Source organism: Phyllostomus discolor, chromosome 11 (assembly GCF_004126475.2).
Source record: "Phyllostomus discolor isolate MPI-MPIP mPhyDis1 chromosome 11, mPhyDis1.pri.v3, whole genome shotgun sequence".
NCBI classification, from domain to species: Eukaryota; Metazoa; Chordata; class Mammalia; order Chiroptera; family Phyllostomidae; genus Phyllostomus; species Phyllostomus discolor.
In genome coordinates, this window is record NC_040913.2 from 93408331 (window position 1) to 93429355 (window position 21025).

Genomic DNA, 21025 nt, shown 5'->3' on the forward strand with positions numbered 1-21025 from the left:
GTCGTCTTCGAGACGTCTCTGAAAGGATGGGAGCTGTCCCGTGATAGACTCACACCCCACAGCCAGTGCAAATTGTGCCTGGGTTTTTAAAACCGGCAGCTAAGCCAGTGAGGTAGCCACACGCTGTTCGCCAGAGGACTCTCCATCGTAGGTGCCGGCGCCCTCACTCAGGAGCGGGCATCTCTGTGGTTCCACGCTGTTCCGGGCACTGGGAACAGAAGTGCCGGCGAGCATGATGACGGAAGCCAAGCGCAGCCCCTGACTGCTCGGGGCCTGTGACGTGTACACAGCCGGCGAGTGTGCGGCTGCATGGTCTGGGGGGCGAGATCCCCTCCTTAGGCGGGCCTGCCTTCAGGGGCCCGGGGAGAAAGCCACCGATTCCTCTTCGTCCACGCATGTCCTGCTCCCGGGTGCCCTTCCCGGGAAAGTCCCTGTCTCCAGATGCGCGGAGGCCATGGCTCCGTCCCCGTGACGGCTGCTAGTGTGGCCCCGTCCGCCGCAGGGACACTGGGAGGGCCCGACAGCACTCAGAGACAGGCTTCCCATTCCCTCCCCGCCCCACCTCAGCTTTCCTCCTCTTACCGTCTTCCCCAAGGCCCTCAAGACTTTTTTTTCCGATTGTTGGCTGCTGCTTTAGAGATAAGTGCTGATCGCTAATAGCTATTGCTTATCCCCGAAATGCATAATGTCTGTTCTCAATGAATTCCTTTTATGGGAGATGCATTCTGGGCCGCCGCACGCCGGCGTGCCCGACAACAGGGTTTAGGGCCATTTCTTCCCTGATAGGGATCATCTGAGCACGGCGACGGACCTCTGAGCCCCGTTGCCACTTGTAACAGCCGTGATTACGGGAACTGGAGAGGAAGTATACCTTACAGAAGCCGATAGCATGGGCACAAAGAACCCAATAACGAAAACTTATCATGCATATTCAAAACCAGCCTCCAGTCATGTGTGTGCAAGGGAATAAGAACAACGGGGCACATCGTTACCACATGCCTTTGCAATTAGAGATTACAGCCTTGAGTCAGCGATAAACATAGCCGACCGCCAAGTACGCTTCTGACTTAAGACTCCAGAAATTTTGTCAGATAAAAATAAATCTTCCTTTCCTTCTTGAGTTTCATAATTATGGCAACTAGCACCTGCATGCTAACTTTCACTCCAGAAGACTAGGATTATGGAAATTTGAGTTATTACAGTGTTTGAGAGGAAGCGCCTGCTAAACCCGCCTGCCCGAGGTGCCGTCTGCTGGCAGGCTGCCCTGGGTCGCAGCGGGTTCACGGTCAGGGGAGGCCGCGGAGGAGACCCGCGCCGGGGCCGTTGTCAGAGGCCCGTGTAAGAGTAATTTTAATCGCTTTTCAGCGTATAGGTTCTCAATGGCATTAAATATTTTTTAAAAGATTTTATTTATTTTATTTTTTAGAGAGGGAAGGGAGGGAGAAAGAGAAAGAGAGAAACATCAATGTGCGGTTGCTGGGGGCCGTGGCCTGCAACCCAGGCATGTGCCCTGACTGGGAATCAAACCTGCGATGCTTTGGTTCGCAGCTGGTGCTCAAGCATTAAATTTTTTTTTTTCAGAGATCCCATTTTTACGTCACCAGGATGTTGGGTTTGGGGCCCAGAAACTATAGATTCTCAGAACCGGAGGAGACCTGGGGTTTCAGTTTGTTCGAAGTCCTAGTTTAGGGGGTGAAGGGACCGGGACCCCAAGCGGAGTCACAGCCAGAATCCAGATGGAAGTGGCGGCTGAGCCCAGGTCACATCCCTGCGCACGCCGGCACAGCCAGGGCCCCCTCCCCCCGCACCAGGTGACCCCCGGACAGTGCCCCTGTGTGTGTGTGGATGTGCGGGTGTCTCGGGTGCATGCAGAGCTGACACACACCCCCGGCCTGTCACAGAGCAGAGTGAGCGGTCCCTGTCCCTTGTCAGTGACACAGGCACATGGCTCCCTAAGATGTGTGACACTTCCCCTTCACCTTGGCCATGAGAGCGATGATCTTATCTCCCGTTCTGAGAGTCTGCAGTAGGCAAATGAAGACTCCTCTTCGGTTTTTATAAAATCAAAGCGTGACATTTGCTTCGGGGCAGAGTTTTTGTTGTTAGTTAAAGGGGTCTTCGTCGGGCTATTTCTTCCCAACACCTCATGCTGGTCTTTTTAGTGATACGTTTGCATGGCACCGCCACGTGAGCTTTCTGTCGCTTCATGTGCTGGGGCATTTCTGGGGACAGAATCACAGACACGAGTATGTGGTGTCCGTGTCGTGTGTGGCCCAGGGTCACCAAGGTAACCTCTGAGTTCCAAACAGGCCTTTCGAACCACACGGAGGCCACAAATGGTTTGAGCACTTCGTTCTCACTGAGCATCTTCCGAAAACGATGTTCACAGTTGAGAAGACGTAAGCAATGACACCACAGTGATATCGGGACCACTGTGCCCTCTTGGCCTCTTTCTAAAGTTCCAGCCGATTCCATGCTCACAGGTGTGCTGGCATGGTCGGCTTCTCCCCGTCAGACAGACGGGGCCCTGCGGCTCAGAGAGGCCCCTGTGTGCCCAGGTGGCAGAATGAGGGAATGACGGAATCAGGGAGGAGACGCGGGTCAGGAGTCCAGCGGTCTGCACGCCCCGCCTCACACGGTGAACCAGGAACTTCCTTCTTGACTTGTACGGCATTTTAACATGTAATTATTGCTTGTATAGCGGTAACATGTAATTACTCCCTGCATTGAGTTATGTGAAACTGAGCAAGTCTGTCATTTCCGTATCCCATTACTGAGGGTTAAATTGCCTTTGGATTTTTACGTGTTGAGGAAGTTAACGTGTGCACCATGGAATGTAGGGGCAAATACCTACGATATGTAGATGCCGCATGTTGCAATCCGATTGTGACCGTCATATCACTACCGATGATGCCGGCAATCAAGTAGATGATGTGTCAGCCCTCTCTCTCGGGCACCTTCCGAGTAGCATGCTCTCCTGCTTGTTTGAGGGAGAAAAAGTGGATGGCAATCGGAAAAAGACTTCTAAAGTGGACTGTGTTGAAACTGCAGGCCACAGACTCACTGTATTCCGCTCCACTCAGAAGTGAAAGTGGCGGGTTGCATCGGTAGGCCCACAGCACAGGGGAGGGAGAGGACCGTGGGAGGCCGGAGCTTGCTCCGTGAGCCCTGTGCCTCGGGCACTCTTGGCCTCGGGGTGCGCCGGCTAAAAAGCGCGGCTGGTAAAATAATGCAACGAGTGCTTTTATCAGCCCTAGCTGATTGAGACAAAAGTGGCCTGGGCACTTTGAGATAGAAAGGGTATTAGTTCCCAGAGGTTTGCTTTGTCCCTGCCGGGGTGGTAGGGAGAGAGAGAGAGAGAGAGAGAGAGAGAGAGGGGGATGAGAGGAAGGAAGGAGAAGGGAAAGGAGAGAAAAAGGAAACAAGGTTTTCTAGAGAGTGGCCCCTATTCTGGCGCGTGCTAACCTGGCCCCATCTGGTTTCAGCACGAGCACCCTGTCTCATCTGGTGAGGTGTGGTGGAGAAAGAAGACATTGTAAAGAGTAACATTCTGATAGTCAGGGATTGCTTATGTAGAATGTTTTTCACCGGCACAGTGAAAACTCCTAATTCTGTTTCTTATAGATCATCAACTTATCGAGCATGATTAGGTTTTTTGTCTGTCTGCTTTTTGTACGAGTCGCTGGTGTGGGAGTAGCCGGGAGCCCAGCCCACAAGCACAAAGGTCCCTGTGAGAAAGGCTGTGACAGGGTGTGTGCAAAGGGACCGTGGGCACCAGGTGAGGAGCTAACAGGCCAGTGAGTTGGGCAAAGCTTTGCAAACATGGCAGGATTTGGGATGAATTTTGAAAAATAAATAATGGTTTTCCAGTAGAAACGATATTCTTGGCTTCAAAAAAAATCCCCTATGTTCTTGATTAAAAAAACAAACAAACAAACAAAACGCTACGTAAAAATGCGCGGAGGCCCGAAAGTCCACGGAGGGGTGGTGGGCGTGGAAGGCAATGGGGCTGCGTGGGAGGCCACAGTGGTGGCGGAGGTCACAGGGGTGGACCCTGGGCTCCGAGTCCCCCCCCAGGGTGGTGGGGAGTTTTCCTGCAGCTGCAGAAGTGGGGAGGAGGAGCTGCCAGGCACTGGCAGGTGACGTGACGCGGTCTGCAAGAGAAACAAGCCGGCAGGCCCTGGGTGAGCCCGGGGCGGGCGAGTGCAAGGAAGCAGAGAGAGCGCAGCCTTTGGGCGGCCCGGCTGTGGGGGGCATGCTGGAACTCAGCAGGGCGGAGGGGGGAGGGAGACTGGGGAGGGTCCGTGGGGGTCCAGGCGGGGGCGAGCACACCTCCGCTTGTCCTGTGGGAGCTCCGAGGCTCTTTCCGGTGGGAGGGACGACACACACCCAGGTGACGTGGTTTGCTCACCAGCGTTTGACATGCCCCCGCATCCGAGGAGCATGGGCAAGGGGAGGAGAATGCCGCGTTGAAAACGGGGAAAGGGGGAGGCGAAAGTCCATCATCTCTCCTCGTTGCAGAATGCTGGATTAATTGGGACCACCTTCACCGTAACCATTTCATAGGAGTTCTCCTGGAAGTTAATTTTTGAATTTTGCATAACCTTGTATCACATTCCATGCAATATAAAAACCTGTACTTATATAACCCTATTAGAAAAATACGGAATTTGCATTTCCCTGTGTTATAAGAATCGCCTGTCCTTTTTCATATTTGAATAGAACTTCATCATGCGACAAATTCTATTTCTCAGTGAACCTGAGAACTCCGGCTTGGCTGGCTCGGCGTGGTTGTCAGATTCAATTACACGAGACCGTGCCGGTGTGAGGCTCTGGCCGTGTCATATCTCCCTATTGTCTTCGCGTGAGGAAATGCGTCGTTTCCTTTATTTGGGGAAGTTGAGAGTGTTCTGCCTCACACCTGATGTGCCGCGCGGAGGCCTGCGGGTGTCTCTGCAGGGGTGGGGGTGTCACTTCTTCCCGTCATGCCTCGGGTCCGCCCGGCCACCCCGTGGTGGAGTCCCAGCACCTCTCGAGCAGCGTGGCTCCTGTGACAGCCGGAGACGCCCCCTCACTGACCGCCCGATGCCACGTTCACGAGATGTCCACGGCCTTATTATCGATACCATCCGAGTGCGAAAAGCATCCAAGATGCATGCGCGTGGAAACTGCAGAATAACCCCCCCCCCACCACGGCTCGGCCACGGATCTGAAGCATAGGGGCTGCTGTGTGTGAAGCTTTGTGAAAACCACAAATATTTGCTGCGGGTTTTCCAGTTGCTTCAGGGAAAGGTGTTGTGTTAGGATTTAAACACAATGATGGAATGATAACCTGGCGAGAGAGTGTTTATAAAGCACCTAGTATGTTCCCGGGCACGATGTAGGCCTACAATCAGGCACAGCGTAGCCAAATCTGAGTGGAACCTATTTATCAATAGGGGTTACAGCCACAACAGCTTCATGATGATGGAGATTAGCATCGTCTTCCCAGAATAGCAGGATGATCTTATGACTAATTGTTCAGCGGAGGATAATTTAAAGATAATTAAAACGGCTAAAGAGAGCAGAAAAAGAAACAATAAACTTAATCCGAGTATATTTTAGCTTTGATTTTGTTCTTACAGCTCTTTGTTTGCAAACAAATGAGAAGCCACCATTCTGAGTCTTCGCAATTATTATTTGAATATGAGGAGCCTCTCTTCCTGTGATTCCCGAAATTTTTTTGGAAGACCAATTTATCTGCTCAGTCATTTCCGATCAATGACTTATCGAACCAGCCTTCCCCCCCGGAGGGAACAGAGACGTCTGGTCAATCTCTCTCCGTGCAATCAGCTCACAAGTACAAAGCAAATGACATAAAATAAAATATTAATTTGTAAAAAGCAACAAATCCTCAGAGGAATGTGCAGCAGAGATCGCCAACGCCGGAGTGACTGAGTTTCCTTTCTTTAAAAAAATTTTTTTCAAACTGCCTGGGAATCGGGGAAAGATGCTCTTACATAATCAACTTCAGTAACCTGAGGGCATGTTGACAGCGTACCGTGCATTCCTTGGACTGTTTTTACAGTGTCAGGGTATCTGAGTTACTTTTGACCAAGGCACACGTTAAATCCAGTTCTATGGTTCCTTTCAGTTTTCCTGCGAGACACAAATCATTACAAGGGTAACGTGTGGGGCCTTCACCGCACACGTGTGCTCAGAATATACATTGTATCTGCTCTCCCCGGCTCCTGCCTTCCCACGGAGCAACGGGGGACTCCCCCTCTCCGTCCCGAGTGTCTGAGGCTGGTGGTACGGCGCCCACCTGGTCCTCCTGCGGGCCAGGCCCTGAGATGTGCGGTCCCAGACGTCAGGTTCTGTGTGTGAGCCTCGGGGCCCCCCCCCGGGGACCGGGAAGGAGAGTTCCTGGAATGGTCATTAGCTGCATAGACAGAACCACGTACTGGGAGATGGCTTGAAACCCTTCCGTCCTGATTTCGGTCACGGGCAGCAACGTTCAGGTAGAAGTACTGGGCCCGCCCCGAGGCGCCCACGGGCCTGCTGGGCGTTCCGGACACCGTGGTCACGGCGAGTTGCGTGCACAAGGGCAGCGGGGCATTCTCCAAGTGCCTGTCGCCGTTCTGTCTGCGAACACGCCCAGGGCGGGCGGGGGGAGGTAGGTTTACCGCTGTGAGCATGTGGAGCCTGGAGTCCACTCTCGCAGTAGCATCCGTCATTGCACTGTTTTCCGTGGGAACGCCCGTAAACCTGCGTTTGCCCCGCCCTCTCCACCCCCTCTGCTGTAACCATCTATCCTCCAGTAAGTGGGACAATGCATTTGTTTTTTGGCCTAAATGTCTATGAAGGTTCATAAAATGGACTTAAATCTGGGCATTTTTTTCATCCTAAATAACCATCTGTATACCGCGATAAAAATTAAAAAGTGCACGTACTTCCATTATGTTATCGGGGCGTCCGCACAGCCTTACGGGGAAACCTAGGGCCTGCCGTTCATCCCACTCACACAGATAATGAGAGCGAACTTCAGGGAGCTCCAGGGATAAGCCCAGTTCCCTCACTTATAAGTGGGAGACAAAGCAAATGGGGCCTCAGAGAAACTGAACGGCTCGGCAGGGCCCCGCGTGCGGCGAAGGGGAGACGGCCCTTCTCGTGCTTCTCAGCCCTCCGTGTGTCCCCTCACACGGGCCATCTCTGCGCCCAGACAAACCGTGTGAGTGAATCGCCCAAACGATTGGACGGGGCGTGATGCTTCAGTTGCTTTCGACAGACAGACCGGGCGGTGACTGAAGCTACCTATGTAGATCCCGTGTGAGCAGGGTCGGCACGCAGTAGGCGCGCGGTCAGCGTTGGCTGCTATTGACCCGTGGTGGCCTCATTTAACTGGACCTCTTTTTGAAGTCCTTTGCTCAGAGACATGTGATGTTTTCTAAGTCAGACTCGTAACTCCTGACGTTCTGATGTTACATGAACATGTTCGCTTGTACCGGAAAGCAGGAGCGTACACCCCCATTATTGTCTGTGTGCCTGCGATAGATATTTTTTGAGGCCATTGAAATATACTTGATGCCTTTTTTGAAGTCAGACAAAACGCATGTTGTGGGAGACAGAGCTCGAGGTGAAGAAACAACCCGCAATGGTGTGAAGAGGGACTGAGAGGATTTGTCACATCTAAGGTGACGAACGCCCTGGTCCCCAGATCCCCGGCGCTGACGGCGAAGCGCAGCGGGAGCCCTCCAGCCGGATGTCGCTGGCAGGCACCTCGCGCCCGGGCTGGGGACAAAACAGGTGTTGAAGTGATGACGGAGAGCGAAATGACTGTTTGTCTGACTTAAAGACAAACAGAGCTTCATTTTTAATTTGTTTACCTTGGTTTTGGGGCCAAAAATAGTACTAAATTTTATGTTCTTCCACATGCCACCTAGGACCTGGCCCCCTCTGGACTGTAGAACGTTCGATGTGAACTCCGTCATCCTTCTGATTGTAGGGGGTTTAGACGATAAGCTGTTTAGGAGGAAGTGAAAGTGGAGATGCCGCTCTCATCTTCTGAGTTCGTGGGTTCCACTCTGGGGGAGGGGAGGCCCCCATAATCAGTGGCAAGGCCAGTGATTAGATGTCTCATCACTAGGAGATTGCCATGCCAATGGCGTTGTTTTCTAAGTGATCAAAACAAGCGTAGTGAAGTTCATTAAGGCTGTAGGGTCCAAGAACTGTTTTCTGGTTCTTCTGGCCACGCACAGCAGCCTCGACGCAGACACACTATGCACGTTCGTCTCGCCCGAGACCACTGAGTCACAGTGAATAAATGACAGTAAAGAGAAATGCGGAAACTTGCAAGTGCCAGTAAGATCAGAGAGGCGAAAGAGCGAATGCGGGGCGAGCGTGTCTCTGGAAGCCAGACGGTGACGCCAGGCTCGCTGCTGACTTAGCCACGCGCGGAGGGCACTAACAGGCCCGCAGGTGGGGACACCAGGGGACACAGCCGGTGATGCTGCCCAGGCCCGGAGACGCCCGGCAGCTGGGCCTGGGCGCTGGCGCGAGCCAGGGTGAGGGACGCTGGACGGGGGCGGGGCCTGGCCAGGCAGCTGCATTCCCAGCTCTTCTTCCTTAGCCGAGTGGGTTCTGCCCGCAGCGCGCCCCCGGTGTGCATCCTGGAGGCTGCAGGTTTACTTCCCGCAGGGATCAGACAGCCGTGCCTCTGCATTTGGGATGCTAAGTGCCGTGGAAGACCGCAACGGGGGACGATCAGGTGACGTCTTCCACCTTGAACATGGAATCCTTGTGGTGTTCTCCGCCTTCACTCTAGAACTGGGCAGCGGACTGGACTTCCGTCACCTGCGCAATCAATCCCTTATCCTCCCCCCACCCTGCACCCCTCTTCCACCCGCCCCTGGGCAGCTGTGCCGGCCGCTTTATCAGAAGCCCACCGGGCCCTGCCAGCCCCACAGTGAGCCCACCAGGGGCTGGTCTCCACCCCTAGGGAGCTGGAAGTGAACTTCGCATTTTTATCGCGTTTGTTTCCCTGGATAATTGTAAAAATCCTTCCGTTATAAAGACAGAAATAAAACAAGCCTCACAAAGAAAACAGACATAATGGAGTAAACACGAGACAACTTCCATGAACATGATGGCTAACCTCCAGGTTGATAACCGTGCACCCACGGACGAGAACTGGATGCACGGAAGTGGACGACCAGAGTGACGGACAGCCACTGACAGGCAGAGATGACGCAGCTGAATTCAGCCACCCGGAGACTGGAGAAGGAAAACCCAGGAAATCGCTCAGGTGGTAAAAGGATAGTGAAAATGTAACAGGGAACCACAGAGTGGGCAGTAGGGACTCACAGGACATTGGCTCGACTGTGTTAATGATGTGACACCAGACAACTTAGAATTAAGTGACCGAAAGTACTAGGTGGAAAAGTGCCTCAAATAACCAAAAAAAAAGAAAGAAAAAAAGAAAACAAACAAAAAAAATCCTAGTCAAATAGAACCACACTATGGTAAAATTTCCAAAAACCATAACAAGGAAAAGCAAGAAAAGTATTCAAGTTTAAGAAACACAAAAAGCAGACCCAGCGTTTGGGAGTCCCGGGGCGCTGGCTTTGTCGCAGCAGGAGAGGGCGCGCTGCACACTGAGCATCACCCGCGGGAGTCCACCGGGGAGGAGGGGCTCCCTGCCAGCCCGAGGCGGCTGCCAGCGTGGACCAGGACGCTGCCGGAGGATGCATCCCGCGGCGTGGAGGCCGTGAGTCCAGCCTGCAGGAGCGCTCTGAGGGCTCCGGGAGGCACGTCCCCAGTGGGAAACAGCACCGGCTGGTTACTGCAGGGAGGCGATGCCATCGAAATGAATATTTTCAAGGTTTTGCAGGACCGCGGAGGTGTTAGGAAAAGAAGTCGCTGGGGACCCGGAAGACGGTGTACTCACAAAGCAAGACATTTACTAATCCGGGACATTTAACAACTGCACAAGGTTGGGAAGGAGTCACACTGTCCTTCCGCTCACTGGCTTCTCGAGTTGTAAGAAAGTAAACACTGAGTTTGCTTTTGCCAAAAAGTGCGGCCGTGGCTCTGGAGGATGGGGAGCGAGGGAGACCTCTGTACGAGGGTTACGTGCTGCCCGTCACACGGGGACGCCGATGTGTAAGGTAGGCCAGGTGCTTTATTTGGGGATGCGTAGTTAACTCAGAAGAAACGAATTAGGAGTAGTTGTATTTTAGGATGTGAGCTAGCTTTTAAAATAAGCTTTCATTACCATATAACTAGATCAATGTCAACGTATTTATTTGATACAATAATTTTATTTTAGAATGGCTGATCAGCCATTCTTATATATGAGAAGCTTCTTTACATGGAGGCGAGTGAAGAAACACATTTAGTGTTTTGGAAAGTAATGAAGTCAACCAACCAATACTGTATGCACGTATTGCTGTTTTTCTGTCTCCTGTACGAAGACTGCAGGGGGTCCTCTAACAAACAAACATTTCGTTGCACTTCCGTCTTGCTCTTTGAAGAATTATAAATGAGAAGTTCAGCTAGATTGCTACTTGGCCACTCTTTTTTAAGATTTTATTTATTTATTTTTAGAGAGGGAAGGGAGGGAGAAAGAGAGAGAGAGAGAGAGAAACATCAATGTGCGGTTGCTGGGGGTCATGGCCCACAACCCAGGCATGTGCCCTGACTGGGAATTGAACCTGCGACACTTTGGTTCGCAGCCCGCGCTCAATCCACTGAGCTACGCCAGCCAGGGCTGATACTGGGCCACTCTACCCTGAGCACATGTCACTTAACAGTGGCTTTCAGCAGTGGTAGGGCAGGTAGATGGCCCGCCAGACCCTCAAATGCACATGCAGAGTGAGACCCCTTTGTTCTGTTCTAAGTAAGGTGCCAGAACATGCAACCCACCTGTCTGCAGGTTGGGGACATTACAAATGAAATCAACACCGTGTCCGATCTCTTCCATACTTTCGGTGGCCTTCCCGGGGGGCTTTTGTCATTGAGCGTGCTCGATGAACAGGTCCCGAGACAATCATCTTTAGGAAAAAATGCAAGAAGGAGTTCTGGGGCCCTAACCCATTTCAGGAATGTCACTCTGACACATCTGATGAGTCTGCAAATGCTTTTCGAGTCGCAGCTGTGCCTGGCACAGCCCCGGGTAAGCGGGCTGGATGCATTTGTCTGCCTGAGCTTGGGTTTCGGTGGCGAGTGAGAGACCGTGGACAGTGCCACGTGACACGTGAGTGAATGTCACCATTTGAGAGGAGGGGGATATGGAGCAAGGGGGGTGGGGGGCACCCCTGCAGTTCTAATGAGGCAGGCCAGCCACCTCCTTGACATACTGTTCAAACGAGACTGTCAGGGTTAGGCATTCGGGGCTGCGGACACCCAGCCAAAAACCACTCTAGGGAGAAGCAGCCGCCCAATCAGAGGCCCCCTGCCGATGACTGTGTCAGTTTTAGGGTCTGACGTTTCGTGAAGAGAGGCCGTCGGAGGGTTTCAAAATGGTAGACCAGGTGGCTGCAGTGCTGAGACCAGATCATCACCTAAGGGGACGAGGGTGGGGACCAGGAGTCCAGCTGGAAACCCGTAGCAGTTAAACAGGCAAGTGGTGACCACGCTCGGACCAGTGGGGTCACTGGGAGGAAGGTGATGGTTGGTTCGATTCTGGAGATTTCTGCAGACGGAACAGACCGGGTATCTTGGTGGCGGTGCGTCCCTGAGTAAATGTTGACTCAGAAGGCCCCGAGACGTCCTGCCCTAAACAAACCAATCCCATTCCCACTTAGCTCTGCTAACTCGGTGGCCTCGGAGTTTTTTCAAAAAACAGACAGCCGCTGTTTTGTGGCACTCGTGTTGCACAGACCATATTTGGAAACGCTGTCATAGAAACCAAGACAAACGCCAAATCCAGCACGGCCCGGATTGTTCTCCGCATAAAAGCGTGCTCCGTGTGAGGTGGTGCACGCTGCACCGCATAGTCGGGTCGCTTCCGCTGAAACACGCAGTCGGGATTTCACAGTTTTCTCCTTTTTGATGCTGTTAATTCTCGCAAGGCCGAAGGAAGCAGAGGGCATCTCTTCATATTCTGTTTTCCAAAAATATTCTTTTCTCTTTATTGAGGGAAGGAGAGGTCAATAAATTATCTACTTTCTTTGACTCCAGGACATGCATTTTTCAGGTCCTTGTCAAGCGCACGGAATATATTTTCTGCATGAAAGCTCTGCTTACTTCATTTCTACTTGAAAAAAGGGATAATTACTGATGGCTTATAAAAAAGTTGCATTTATTTATTGAGTCACTACATTTAATGAGGCCTATTATTCTTAAAAACTCCATAGAAACTCACACACAGAAGAAGACTGATTCACGCAGACCCCACACTCGGAGGGCTTATTTCTGCAGTAGCGGAGCTCAGAGAACAGCCTCTCTTAAGAAGCTGCCAGAACTTCTATTCATTTCGAGAGTTTATAAATTAACTATGGGAATATTTCTGGCCGTGGTGTGCTTGGTTCTGAAAGCCTTGGTCTCTTCGATATCTATTGCATTTTCTCCTTAATACTTTTGACCTTCACGTACCTTTATTATAGATTCACATCTTTTAAAAAATTTCATCAGTCTCCAGATTCATTAATTGTGGCTTAAAATAGATGGACGAGGGCCAACCATGTTAACCTTTACATTGGCCATGACGATGGGAAAGGTCTCAAAAAATCACAATATCAGCATTGATGCATCAAATGCATGGACTCTTGTGGAGCCAGGTTTTCTAATTTTATAGCGACTATATCGACTATTTATAGATAATATAAAAAGCATAAAACAGAAGCAGCACCTGGTAAACACAATAGATCAAAAGGAAATTTTGGTTTGTTTAGGAGCATAGATTTTTAAGTACCCAAAAGGCCTTATCAGGATTCCAGAGATCCCTTTTATGGTTTAAGAAATATCAAGTGCTCACCGGTCTGCGATATCAAATGAATGCTAAAAATTCTTTTTCTCCAGCTTCGTGACTTGCACCATCTGCTGACATCACACGGTTATGGAGAAAATAACATCTTACTAAGGAGAGAGAGGCAGGGGAGAGCGACAAGTAAACGGCTAAAATTCTCCTCCGCACACACACCAGCTTTATCGAAACACACTCTCATGTTTCAAGGGTGCACACATGTATTTTCCAACCGCCTAGCATACCTGTGTCCTGTGTGGTTTGCTTAGGAGGTTTACCCTGAGCATCACGTGCTCTCCTAGTGAAGGGGAAGAGGAGAGCAGGTGTGAGAAGTAAAGGAAAAAAAAAAAACAACTAATGTAGCAATTACTTTCCCTTTGCTTTCGTTAATTTCATCTCCAGAAAGCCAAACATTATTTATTTCTTCCCTGCATTTTTTATTCACACGAGGACCTTTGACAAGGTTTTTTTTAAAACCTTTCACACAGGCACCAACATCGAGACCAGTTTCTCATATAAAACACTGGAACAGCTGAGAAAAAGTAGCCATCTCTGCTCTCTAAGGTTTTCTCCTCTGAAATTACGTGGTAGCGCTACAGGTGCCTGTCCTATGAGATCTCTGACCAGCGTAACTTTGCATTTGTGAATAATTCCCTTCATAACGTCAACTTTCAGTGAACCCCAAGCTGACCCTTTGCCGCCACACCTTTTGCTTGTGCAGAACCCACCCCCAGGGCCTCGGAGGCTGGGGTGGGGTCGGGGTTCCTGGCCTGGCTGTAGCATCCTGGGGCCAGTGAGTACAGTGGTCACTTCCCTGGGGGGCCGAATGCCCTGCTCCAGCCTGAGGTTTCTAGATCGTGGTGTCCGGTGGTCACGAAGGGCGTTTGCATACCATTACCAGAGCTCGTGTACGTGCATTATTTTCCAATTTATACTTCCAGCATCTCTGGCAATAGTCGCAAATTAATCTGCATCTCCTCTTCGAATCGGAAGGATTTCTCCCAGGCAGGTCTTCTGAGCGTCCCAGCTGGCCAGGGCTCTGCCTTGGCTGGGGCAGAATGTGGGGGAAGGTCAGGCTGCCCACGGGGCTGCTGGGATTGAGTCAGGTGGTCGTGGCTGTGGAGGGAAGTGAGGGCCCTGTTGGGGACGGCCACCCCCGCTGGAGAGCCAGCCTAGTTCTTGTCCAGGTGCACAGGACGTGCAGACATGGGGGTGGGGGTGGGCGGAGCGAGACTGAGTCATGGTGGAGTCTGCACACCGGCCCGGCCTGCGGCGCTCCCTGTGGCAGTGGCTGTGGCATTTGAGTGGCCCCTTGCTGGGGCCGTAGGCCCCGACCCTGCAGGGGACGGAGTATGAACTTGGGTGGTCGCTCTGGGCCAGCCTCCCTGGTGCTCCCGTCATTTTCTGCGTTCACTCCGTCACTCAGTTTATATATATATATATATATATATATATATTTTATATCATCACACCTTATGCCCAACAACTGTACATTTCTATTTGAAGTTAATTCTATTTAGATTTTGTTTGCTTCTGAGAGTAGGTGCGGGAGTGTGGAACCCCAGGAAATGGGGAACCTGTGCTCTGTGTGTGGGAGGGAGCAGTGAGTTTTATCCCGGCTGCGGCCCACCACCCCCGCCGTCGGGAGGGAGACGCCAGGACAGGCCACAGCCAGCGGCCCTTGCAGACACGCGTGGGGCGGCCAGGCTGCGAGGCGGGAGCCCCAGCATGGAACAGGATACGTACCCAGCGGTGTCTCTCAGTCTGAGACTTCGCCGGAATAATTTTAAGGACCGGTTCAATAGGAGTGCTGGCCCCAAGCAGTTCGGCTGAGTGTTCACCCGGGGCTCTGTGTGAGCAAACCCCCGGTGTGCCGCATTCACTGCTTTCCCTGGGGTGGGGGGTGGTAAGTGCTCCCCCAGCAGCCAGTTTCCCCGTGGGGGCCCCTCCTGCACCGGAGCCTCGGCAGGTGCACACCTTCAAGGTTGCGAGGAACATGGGCAACCCCAGCACGTGTAGGGAGCAAAAAGGTTTGAGTATGACCTTGGGTGGTTTCGTATAAATTCTTCTTTGGCAGTTTTGTAGAACTTAGCTTTTTGATAACCACTGAGTCGCGCACCTGACTGGCACAGTTTCCGGAAGCTTCCCTCGATGGCAGCAGATGGAGCTCCCTTCACCCGGGGCTGGGTCTCCATGCACAGGTGCGCAGGGGCGTCGAAGGCAGAGGAAATCGGTGTTTCGAGCATTGGTTCCCCCCAGGATTTGGAAGTCAGGGTTCTCTGAATTCTGTAAGTAATGGGCCAGTCTGTCCAAACTTGTGGACCCCCAAGGCCAAAGGGGAGCTAAAACCAAGGCGTGGAAAACCAGAAATCTGCCCAGCGGTGGTGACCACGAGTGTTCCTGGTCCCCGTGTCCCCTCAGAGCCTCGAGATGCTTGTTACAGCCCGGGCCGCTCCCAGACTTCGGGTCCCGGGGGTCAGAACCCCGAGTGCTCCGCCTGGGCGTGTGCTCTCGTGGACCCCGCTTTCTGAATGCATACACACTCGAAATCGGTGGAAAGCGCTGATTGCAAAAAGATGTTTTATAAACATAAAGTCAACTACAGGTGAATTAGGGTTACTTTGTCATCTATTTTTTATGCAGGGTGAACGGATTAAGTCACTATTTCAATCACACAATGACGCCAGCTCTCTCCATTGCAGACAGCACGTGGGGCCCCGACCTAGAAAACCTTCCGTCGGGAAACAGACAAAACCCCGAACATCCCTGGCGTCTTTAGTTACAGATGGAAACATCACCTTTTATTTTATTTTTTATAACAAGCTTCCTTTATTTAAAACCTGTCGTTGGCACTTCTGTTATAACACTTAGCACATCTCACTGTCATTGGTAGCTGTCGTTTGAAAATAAGTCCTTAAACCCTCAGCTCCTGGAGGCTGGGGCACCCATGATGTTCCTGTCTCTGTTGGTGTGTCTTCTTTTCAATGCCAAGGAATACGTTCACCCTTGACCTCTGAGCTGGAATGCGAGTAGGAATTTGTGGAAGAAACGAGTTTATGAAATTAGGGAAGAGAAAAACAAAATCCGTGCCATCTCAGTTCTTCTCGGCTGAGGGGCCGGGAGGACCAGACCTTTGCGGATGCCACCGCCCTCCACCACCACCCTCCGCCCCCAGGGAGCAATGAGCACGTGGAGGGCATGAGCTCGCCGCAAGGCGGCCTCCCAGGTGTCTGCGTCCCTGGTCCACCCCAGTCCCCAAGCCCAGGGTGCGGCCCGGACTTCATGTTCTAATAAGAGTCCTGGACAGTTCTTTCCGGCGTAGACCACTCGAGCACAGACCATGGGGGAGTAATCAAGGATGATGGAGATGGGCTGGCAAACAGGCACTGACCTCCTCCGGACCCGGCGTACACAGACCAAGTTCGTGTCAAGTGCAAATACTGATAATCCCTCCTTACCAGTGAGAGGGATGTTTGATCGGAGCCCTTCAATGCACTTTTATTAGTATCAGCAGTTTCTCTTTACTGGGTTTTATGATTAGCTGGGGATCGTGGGCCACCAGCCACCAGCAAACGAAGACAGAGCTTTCTCAGGACGCGCTGCGAAGTTCCTCACTTAGCTCCCCGTGTGTGTGTGTGTTGGCGTCTCCAAATGCTGCTGCTCATGAGACATTCAGTTGGGATTTCAAGTACCAGCACTAACGGTGGAGATTTCCTTTGTCAGGCATGTCGATGACGGGCATTTCAGGAGACAGAAAGATGCTCTATGATTTAATGTTTGTGAATGGGTCCTAACGCACAGCTCACATTTGAATGGGCGTCGTGTTGTCTGGGAGACTGGGGAAGCATGTAGGAATTGGTGTGTCAAACGCAGGCCTGGAGACGACTCAGCACAACTCGTCAGGCAATGGAGGGTTTCTCTCTCCACGGCTCTGCCTGGTGCCCTCGGAATATTTGTACCCTGAGCATCGAATCCCGTCGCTCAGTTTGAGTCTATTCTTTGTCGACCCTGTTGGAGCAGATGTTTCTTTCAGGGACTGTAATTTTTTTTTAACCTCAGCAGTTGCCAGTCTACTAATGGTCACTGTTCTCTCGTGGGAACACCTACGACTCAGTGTCCACAGGATGGGTTTGGAAGGGACCTCCCTTCTCTTCCTGCATCAGACACGGTGCTGCCTGGAGGTGCGAGGCAGTGGGTCAAGGTCAGGTCTACGTCACTGCCTCACATGACACCTGTCACCCAACCAGCCTGAGTGTTCTGGGAGTTTCTGGAGCCTATAAACTATACATTTACGTTAGGTGAGGTCTCAAAAAGAAAGCTAGGAATCTCAATATTTGATATGCACACAATGAATATTCATTTGAATTTATTCTACCTGCTTTTGCTTCGGATAGATTTTAAAAATTCATAGTCGAACCTCTCCTGGAATTTCCGTATGAACTGTGTTCAAATGTAAATCGAATACAAGACATATCATAGGGACTATTTTAAAATGAAGATTTTAAAGTATGTACGAAAAATATATTTCAGGAACTCCAGAAAAACTAAACCTGTTGGGTTTCTTTTAAAATATTCCTATTTCTTTTAAATAAAGGTCACTGGAGTGCAGTGACTATGACCCGCGAACAGACCCTGTTCCATGTGGTAATCACTGAGTGAAAAGATGCGGGGACCGCAATCCGCGTGGGACTGCCCCAGCCCTTGTCTTTCTCCGAGCGGCTTTCCCGCCGTCCCCCAAAGGCTGCGCTAATGAGCTTGCCGGGAAAATAAGTGGTCGTTGCCTCCTTTCGACGCTTCACTGCGACTTGTGTTGCCTTTTGCTGTCTGTGGCAGCTTAAGTTAACCTTACAGGGGAAACACCGAAGCTTCCGTGGAGCTTTCTGTGTTTATTAATTTTTATTTACGTCTGGATCACATCATCTTTTGGTTGAATTAATTCCAACCCAGTAAAAGTGTAGATTAATGCTAATCACAAGCTATTAGTTTGTACAAGATAGTTCACGAAATTAAGGCCATTTGGTCTATCTGGTACATGTGAATATTGTAGGAGTCTATTTGCTCATTATATTGTATGCGAGGTCTTATTTCCTGCAGGTTATACACAGTTAAACTCTCCCAGGATATGCAATGTTCAGGAGGTGTCGTGCTCTCTGGGGGCTTCCAATTTCAGATCTGGGGGTGGAGAAAGACTGTTTTCTAAATCTACAAATTAATGCGGCTCTAACATTTTATCTCACACTATATACGGGGTGGGCAAAAGTGGGTTTGCAGCTGTAACAAATAAATAATACACTAATTTAATAAATAATACAAACATAATTCCGTGTTTCGTGTATTCCAAAGTACAAACCTACTTTGCCCCCACCCCCAGGCTTGGGGTCCTTTCCACAAACAGTGTGCTGGCTGTGTCCATGGTGACGGGAGCCCCAGGGGGAGGGCGAGGCTAGGACTGCCCCTGCCCCGAGGGCGTGGTCAGTGTTCCGGGAGGCTCGGGAGAGACTCCTTCAGGATGGAGAATCTTTCAGGTGCGGCCACGACCAGGGGCTGCTCCTTTCCTGTGACGTGTAAGAAACACCCCTGAGACATGTCCTGACCCCGGCAGTCACCCCCGGATTTCTACAGACATTTTTGAACAGTTTTTATTTTCCCAGCGCACATTGGAGGAGAGTCTCCCTTAGAGCCTGGCCAGCGCAATGAGCAGTTACGTGCAGAAATAGCTTGAGTGACAGAAACAGGGCTCGCGGCGTCCGCTGTCCTGAGACCGAGCTGGGAACCGCGGCGGTCGGAGACCCAAAGTCACCGTCAGAGGTGACACAGAAGGAGGGCCCTCCCTGTGCGTGGACAGAATGGCCGTGAACCGAGACTGAGGTCGGGGCATGGCGCGGAAGCAGGGAAACCACAGAAAAAGAGGGTCCATGCCTGAAAGGTCCACGCACTTCTGATGCAGGAACCCATGGGTCTCGTAGGGGCGGGGACAGCGCCCGTTAAAAATCACCCCGAAGAGTCGCAGGATCATCTGCTCTTTGTACTCGCGGGAGCCACTCTCTCAGGTCCCACGCGCCGCGGGGCCACGCTCTGGGCGCGCCCTCTCGCTCTGTCACGGCGTGCAGTGAGCTCTCGGCTGCGTGTGGGGGGGCGTGGTGGTGGTGGCGTGGTGTTCGGTTTGCGTCCCTGCGCGCTGCGGCCCCCCGCAGGGTGGGCAGGCCGGGGTGACTCCCTCGAGCCGCCCCCTAAGATTTGTGTATCGCGGGCAAGTGCGTGGTGCCGCGTGGCTCCTGTCTCCATCCCACCTCGGCCAGAGAGCTCTCCACACCCTCTTTCCCGAAGTTTTGTAAAACGACAAGCATCACCATGAAAACGATGTCATTTTCCCTTAAATCAAGTGTTGTGCTTCAGAGTAAGGGGAGTTTTACTGAAAAAACAAAAAAGCGCATGTTTATTTGAAAAATTATTTCAGATTGAATAGATTGAGGATGATTCCGGTCTAATACATGGAGGGTGATTGATTTTTTTATTCCTACTGTGTAGCTGCTTTATTTTCCAATCAAGTTGGGTTGACATATCTAAAATTGTAGGTTCCTAAAACTCATTTGTATAAGTTACATGGGCCTTAATTCACCACCTTACAGCTTAATTAATAACATTTTTCTTTGAAAGACAACTGCGAATATTACCCAGTGCAACCATTCACTCACAGATCATAATTAACAATAAAATGGTGGAAATATTTGTGTAAATTATCAATTTATATATAGCCTATCCATACTGCAATGGTATTTTGAACAATTATTGGGAATATATATATGTATATGATATATTTCAACATTCTAATATTGATTGGTGCAGAATTGCCAGCTTTGGCACTATGGCCATACTGGATGATACTTCACCATTATATTAAAGAAAGTCGAACATTTGAACATTTTGTTGAATGTTCAACATAAAGTTGAACATTTTTTCTGCAAAGAAAAGAACATACCCAAATACTTTTCTAGGTAAATTTCACCAAATGCTGAAGTTACAGATGACTGCAATTTTATGCAAACACTTCTAAAGAATTCAAAAAGCAACAGCAATTGATGAGGTCAAGGTAACTGCGGTACCGAAATGGGTAGGAGCAGCATGAAAAAGAGAAAATCTCCGATCATTATCTTCTGTGCAGGCCGTGCAAAATTCCCGAACAAGCCACTTACAAGGCAAACACCAAGGGGCATGAAATATTAGGGCAAAACTGAGTTAATCGCCCAAACACAAGGACACTTACTACGAGGAAACTGTTACCGTTCACCACATCAGCAGACGGAGGAGGCACACAAAAGTCATGTGATTGTCCCAATAGAAGGAGACGTGGCATTTGACGGAGGTTTACACGGGTGTGGGGAGAAGACATCGGGTGAACCGGGAACAGAAGGATGCCTCGTTGACGTGACGACTCACGTCGGGCTTGCCATGCGAAGCGCACCTAAGGGTGTGTCCACTGGAATTCTATGCAGGACGTCATTCGTAGTAGAGAAACATGGTCTTTTCTTTAGAATCAGGACAACATAGGTATCCGCCATCCCCTTTCCTGAACAGCCCCGTGCCAGAGCCCCATCCTGGGGCAATACGGAGACATGAAAAACACATCGAGGGTTTCGGGGCTGTAAAGGAAGAATCAGACTGTTATTATTCTTAACTGCTGTAATTGCCTACGCTGAAAACCCGAGGAATTATACACTGATTATTAGAAATATAAGAGGGTGTAGCAATCAAGCAACAAATATAAATTTGTAATTCTGTACTTAAGCAATAATTTTAAAACTGTAATTGAAAAAGGTACCGTTTAAATGCCAATTAAAGAAATTGTTAGAATGAACTCTTGTAGCGGAGTTGTCAGACCAGCATTCCAAAGATGGTAAGGCTTTAAAGAAAGTCATTTAAAAATCTAAATGAATGGAGACATTACCGGTGGTCTTATGTGTGCACCTACCTCCGTGTGAAAATGTATCAATGAGCACTGTCCCCATCTAAAACCTGTGGTTCCTTTTCTCGCTACATCTTTGTTAGTTCCAGGTCACCTTAAAAATACTCATTTCCTCAAAT

General features: G+C 50.6%; 1 protein-coding gene across 1 annotated transcript in view; it reads left to right on the forward strand.

Moving 5' to 3' along the window:
- The window catches only part of LOC118497255 (CUB and sushi domain-containing protein 1-like), a 498451-nt gene that overhangs the window by 16478 nt on the left and 460948 nt on the right, over positions 1 to 21025 (forward strand). The window lies entirely within an intron of this gene.